This window comes from Aplysia californica, unplaced genomic scaffold (genome assembly GCF_000002075.1).
Source record: "Aplysia californica isolate F4 #8 unplaced genomic scaffold, AplCal3.0 scaffold00227, whole genome shotgun sequence".
Taxonomy (NCBI): Eukaryota; Metazoa; Mollusca; class Gastropoda; order Aplysiida; family Aplysiidae; genus Aplysia; species Aplysia californica.
Genome location: NW_004797497.1, coordinates 144,846 through 151,062, shown reverse-complemented (window position 1 = coordinate 151,062; position 6,217 = coordinate 144,846).

The window sequence follows — 6,217 nt, the reverse complement described above, 5'->3', positions numbered from 1 at the left end:
CACTGATTCTGTACAGCCTTTTCCTTTCAGTGTGCCCCATTCTGTTATAGAACTCTTTGAAATTATCAGAAATAAAATCAAAACACATGGAAACAGTAACTCCCAGCTCATCATATTTGTTTGTATTTAAAAAGTCAAACATCGAAGACAGTGTCATTTTTATCATTTTCCTCTTGTGACCACTAATGTTATTAGATAGTAAAATATAATGCTCTTCAAACTACTATAATTATTATGCTCTTCTGTTGATATGTAGCAAACTCTTTCTTTCAGCATTTGCTATCTGGAATTAACTAGAACAATGCTGCTTTCGCTCCCAAATTTCATATCTTGTGCGTAAAAGAGAATATAGGCCTGGCCTAAAGTATTACTAATAAATATGTTGTTTATAAAAGTCTTGAAGAACTGCTTTTTCTGTTTATCTTGTTGAATTTTGGGTTGAGTTTCTTTTACAGTCTCTTGGTTTCAATTGTTCTGAAAATCAATCCTCTATTGAGAATATATATGTGTGGCATCGTGGTGAAATTAGATGCTTGTCAAAATAATTGCCGTTTTCCCACCCTTTGGGCAAAGATTCAATTGAAAAATGTGTTAGTTTGTTGGAAAGAGAATGTCTCTTTATGTAGTTTGAACAATATAAGAAATGTTGCTCCTTGTCCATGATCTATCTTTCTTTTATCTGCATTATTCAGAGTCGAGCAGCCAGGCATTGCTTCCTGTTTTCACATTTGATAGTTACTCTTTTTATGTTTATCAGCTGTTCATTCCCTTCATCCTTTTTCTTTGTCCTTAAAGCTCTAGTGGCTGTTACTGAAAGTAAGGTAAGGGATAAAAAGCTGTATCTTCATCGAAGACAAGGGGAAAGGTCTTCTGAAGTGCCTTGGAGTCTAAAGGCGTATCGAGACCCCACATATTTGTTTTCTTAATAAAGAATTATCTTTGCATTGTCTTCTTTTTTTTTCTTTCTCTCTTTCTTTTTTTTTAAATGTAATTGTTTTAACTAAGTGCTCCAAATTTTCTCTTTTACGTATTTGATTATATTAATTTTCCCTACAAATTGTTGTGCAGCAAAAGTTGTTTGAAAATAGAATAGGTTGTCAACAGTAGTGAAACACAAATAAAACAGCTTCTCTTTTGTAAGCAGGTACCCTGTATGTCAAGGCATTAGGATTTTGATCAACTTAGTGACTCTTTACATCGAAGCTTTGGTCCAGATTCAGTACTTTCAGAATTTCAGTTGTAAAAGTGCAGACACGACTAACTTGGAAGGTTGGTGCAGTGTTTTCATCTCAGTTGAACTTTGTGCATATTTTGTTGTTGTCCTGGGGTTGGGGGGTTGTGGCTGTTTCAAACTGATAGAGAGGGAAAACAACAATGCTGTCATGCCTTCTGAGTTTAGCCCCCTCACATTCTGTAGAAGAATCTTACAAATGAGAACAAAGTCTTTCTCTCTTTCTCTGCCAGTTCTCTTTTCTTTTTTTTGTCTTCTCCTGTTTCATGGGGAAAGAGGAGTGGCATCTGCCAAAATCCTTTTATGATGTACTTTTGCTTACCTAAGTGCAATATATGTATTTTTGTTGTACAGTTTTGTTGTTAAACCATTTGCTGTATTAGTATGTATGAACTATTCAATGCTTTGCATGTCAGACTTTCAAAGGATGTCTTTTGCAGCTGTAAACCTGCAAAAAATTGTCTATGCTTTTTGTTTTCATTAGTCATTCCCCTCGGACCTGCAGTGACCAAAAGTTAAGAGGATCCTTGACTCGTGTCAAATTTTCCTTTATATAGAGTGATAAGTGCCAATTTTTAAAATAAGCGTGTTATAGCTGTTTTGTTGTGACTTTGGCAAATGTGTGCGAAATCAAGATTTAAATCCATTCTTTTTTAAAGCTGTTCTCTTTCCTGGCGCTGCTATGGGAAAAGGAATTTTCTTCTTTCAGAATGTCTATTGTGTCTAGTCAGGCAGTAAAATCAAACACAAGCAAACAATTTATTGATATGGCATTAGATGTCACTTGAAGAAGACAGCCGTCAGTCAGTGTTAATCTGACTTTCTCTGTGATTAATGGAAAATTCAAATGCACATAATCTTTTCACTGATATCATGTATAGCTGCTAGGTTTCTTGATGAATTGAGTAGCTCCAATAAGCGATTGGAAGCTTTCAGTGTATGCTTTTGTCTTTGTTAATGAACTGGACCAAAATGGACAAATCTGTGTTCCAAAGCTTGCTTGTGATATTTATTCATTTTCCTTTGCAAGTTTTTATTGTTGTGGTTGTCTGTGTTGTCTAACCTTGCTTCTGTTTTGTTTTTTGGCATTTTTTTCTTTTTCTTTTTTTGTTTCAATTGGATCTCTTCTCTGTAGGAATTATTTACATATTTGAACTGTACATGATACAAGTGTTGGAATGATATTTAATATGAAATATTTTAAATTGACTTAACATGAAGTATTAGAAAATGTTACTGTTAGTATGCTGTTTGTCTTGTGAGTTTTAAGGGAAAAACTATCCTTTTTTTTTTTTTTTCTTTTTTTAGTTCAAAGAGCTTTCTCAGCAATGAATGTTTCTGCAGGGTGATTATGAACATCTGGGCCATTTTAATGCAATTTGTTTTTTAGAAATATGTACCGGTATTGCTCGTTGACACAGCTCTCATACCACCTTGAAATAACTGTTAGCATAACTGAGATTGTCTTGTGTACATGGTGATAGTTGGGTGTTGACAATGGTTGAGGGTAAGATTTTCTTGTGCCATAAAGGCTTAAGCATGATTGAATGTTTGCATTGATATTTGGTTCGACATAGGACTTGGTCTGGCATAAGCAGACACTCGCTGCCCATATCAAACACAGGCAAAGCTGCCAGGAGTTGTGACTTGACTGTAAACTCCAATAGCACCCTGTCGAGATGATAAAAGATGAGTGTCACTGTTCTTTGTGTATAATTAAAGGCTTGACTGATAATGTTATTGACTCTAATGGGACCCATTCTTTTAATTTGTGAGTGATAGAGGAAAGGGTTATTTTAGAGAAACAGACAGTGTTGACCATTGGCATGGTATATCATTTACTTTACATTGGTTCTACTTTTCCCAATGAAAAAAAAAAGCATTGCGTCTAAGGGTTTTATTCAACATTCACACATATTTCTTGTGTCCACATTTTTCCACCATTTGCCTCAAGAGCAACGGTGGACAGCATTTTCTTTTGCTGTGGCTTACTGAAGCTTCATTGGCTTTTTTTATTTAGATAGAACTGGATGGTAGTTGTTAGTAGGGAATGTAGATTTAATCTATGCTTGTGCTGTGGTTTCTAATTTAGCTGTTGAGACAAATAGTAACATTTGAATAGTTTCATCCAATGTTTTGAGTGCATGTATATTTGAGACTCCCACATTTCTATATATTTCAGATTCAAATTCAAGTTTGTTGGAAATTAAATAAAATAAACACTAGAAATAAAAAAACGACAGCAAGGCTATTGTGTTCTGAGTTCTACATGGTTGGTGTATCACGGTTCCACCTAATTCATCAGTCTGCTATAAGACCGCTGTTATGATGAAACTAATAATTATTAGGTCTTTATTTTTCTATTCCTTTCTGGAACACCGCTCCACTCCAAGGGCCCTTGTGAGTTGTTGCTCTTGCATGGAAAGGAACTACATTGTTTATATTGACCTGTTGGATATTATTATTGCATCAAGAAAATAAATTTACAATGGAGAAGGATGACTGAAATGCGGATGTTGTGTTATCATTCTGCTCAATGTTGGTCTGAATAGATTCTCAAAGTTTGGTCAGGTCGTCGAAAAGAAATGTATTTACACACAGCAAGACTTCTTTGTAAAACAATATATTTGGTACAGCTCATGTCCTCTTTCCTTTTCTGTTCCACTATGACTTATGTTGGGTTGGCCCTTTTTTTAAAATTAACAATAGTTTTCATATATATATCCAAACTTTTATCAAATTTGGCACCTTTCATGTAAGGCGAATGTTTTATCAGCGAAAGTGACACGGCTGTTATGAACTTACCCAACTCACGAAAAGTCATAGTTCAAAGCTAACAAGACAGATCCCTGTTGTTCTCTTCATTCTCAGAAAATGTTTTCTCCTCTGAGCCCGGTGTTCTGAGGGACCATGTGTCCAGCTTTCGTTTTGACCAACATTGTGTCTGCAACAGTTTTATATCTTATCTTTTATAAGAACTGATCATGAGTGGTACTCTAGCCTTATGCTTTCCTCAGTAAAGGATGGAAGGTAAAAGTAAATTTAGCCCCCCCCCCCCCCTTTCTAAAAATAGTTTAAAGCATCTTGTGTGCATAACAAATGGAGTCCCTGAATGTGCGAAATAGGTACGGGTCAAGTAAGTAGCGAATGGAGGGCTGAGGATTACTTTTATCGACTGAAATGTTGTGTAATGTTTTAAGTTCTTTTTTTATTTTGTTTTGAGGGAAAACGCTATTCAACTGTGTTGTGAAGTGGCCCTTTCCCCTCGCTGGTGAGAGGTTAAGGATAGTCGACAAGTATGATTGTTTCAAAAGTTGAGAAGGAACCTGCTTTTCTCACCTTTTTTTTTTACGTGCGGGTGAATGTTTAGACAGTGCAGTGTACTTGATTAGATACATCCTGTTGTTAACAAAGGTTAAATCATGTTCTACTCATTGATTAATAACACGTTTTTATTGAATAAACAAATAATTCATTGTATATCTGTCATAGAGTTTTGTTGGGTTTTTTTGTTGTTCTTTCATGTTGTTGTTTTTCTTGTGTGGGTCTGAGAGTAGCGCTGGTAGGTGTAGTTTCTTTTCTGTTATGTTATGTTGCGCTGTCAACTCAATATGTATCGCGCTGGACAGTGGTGCAGATGACCCAAGTTTGAATCCCCAAAGGAACATTCTAGACCTTTCTATCCTCTCAATTAGCTTCAGTCTAATCTTGCACTTACAATGTTAAAAGGGACTTTGATCCTATACTATAATAGTATGCAATGTCTTTATTCATTCCAGCTTCATAGTGCCCAGACGAAAGAACTTTTCGCCAGATTGCCATCTGTGATGTAATGATTAGGCTCATCACCGTTGTAAGTAGAAGACATAAGTTTGATTCTGATGCAGGAAAGTGTAAGTTTTACTTTAAATATTAAGCGTTTCAGTATTTTTAGTCGCATCTCTTACTACATGTATTAGGATGACCAGTACTATTCAGCATTCTGGCCCTCGAAATCATCTGAATTGTGTCAATCAAGTCAATGGAGATGTAGACCATTATTTACAATCATGAATATCATGTTTTTTGTGGGTCACACACTTTGCCACAGCTCTTTGGTCGGACTCGATAATTATTAAATTAACATGGGAACTGTTACAACATTTCTTTGGGTTTTGCTTCCTCCGTCGACATAGCGTAGATTGTTTTACCTGCATTTCTTTGTTTGAGTAAAAATTTAAAAAGAAGCACATCGACACGGTGACGACCTCTCGGTGTATGCAGGGGAACAAGTGAGATTGACGGATAGAAAAGGAGGGAAAGGAAAGAAGTATACATTATAGATACATGTTAATAATATCATTATCTACATGTATATATAAATATGTTCCGAAATTACATGTAGCATTATGCATACGTATAAGTATAAAGGGAATGGTTTATGGTCTTTCATTTTCATCAGTCCTGTCTTAAACGGCCACTTTTCTCCTCGACAACGATTGGCCGTCTTACACAAGTTCAACTGTGTACAAATGTATCACACACACACACGCAAACACACACACAGGCACACATTGTGTGTGAGATGTGTGTGGAGTAAGGAAAAAGCAAAGAAGCAGGAAAGAGACAATAATGTAGGCCTACGAGGAAGTAAATTTCAAAGTAGATTTCTGTTAAAACCTGAGCGCTCACAATTATAGTACATAATATACGGGAACAGAGCACTTGAGTGACTGCTGTTCGTAGTGATGTGTACGTACCGGTTATGAAATCAGGGAGCTGAACTCGGTGAGTGAGTTTTGTCGCTTCATGAAGTGCTTGCAGCTGAAGGGAACGCATGCACTGAGTAATGAATGAGTGTGTATGTGTGTACTTTGTACTTCGTTTTCTTTTCAACTTCGGGGAAGTTTAAGTTTAGGCATATTTACAGACGTACACCTGTGCCAATTGATGTGAATTGAAAATTGGAAGCTATGAATTTTATAATAATATCTGGACACCCCCCCC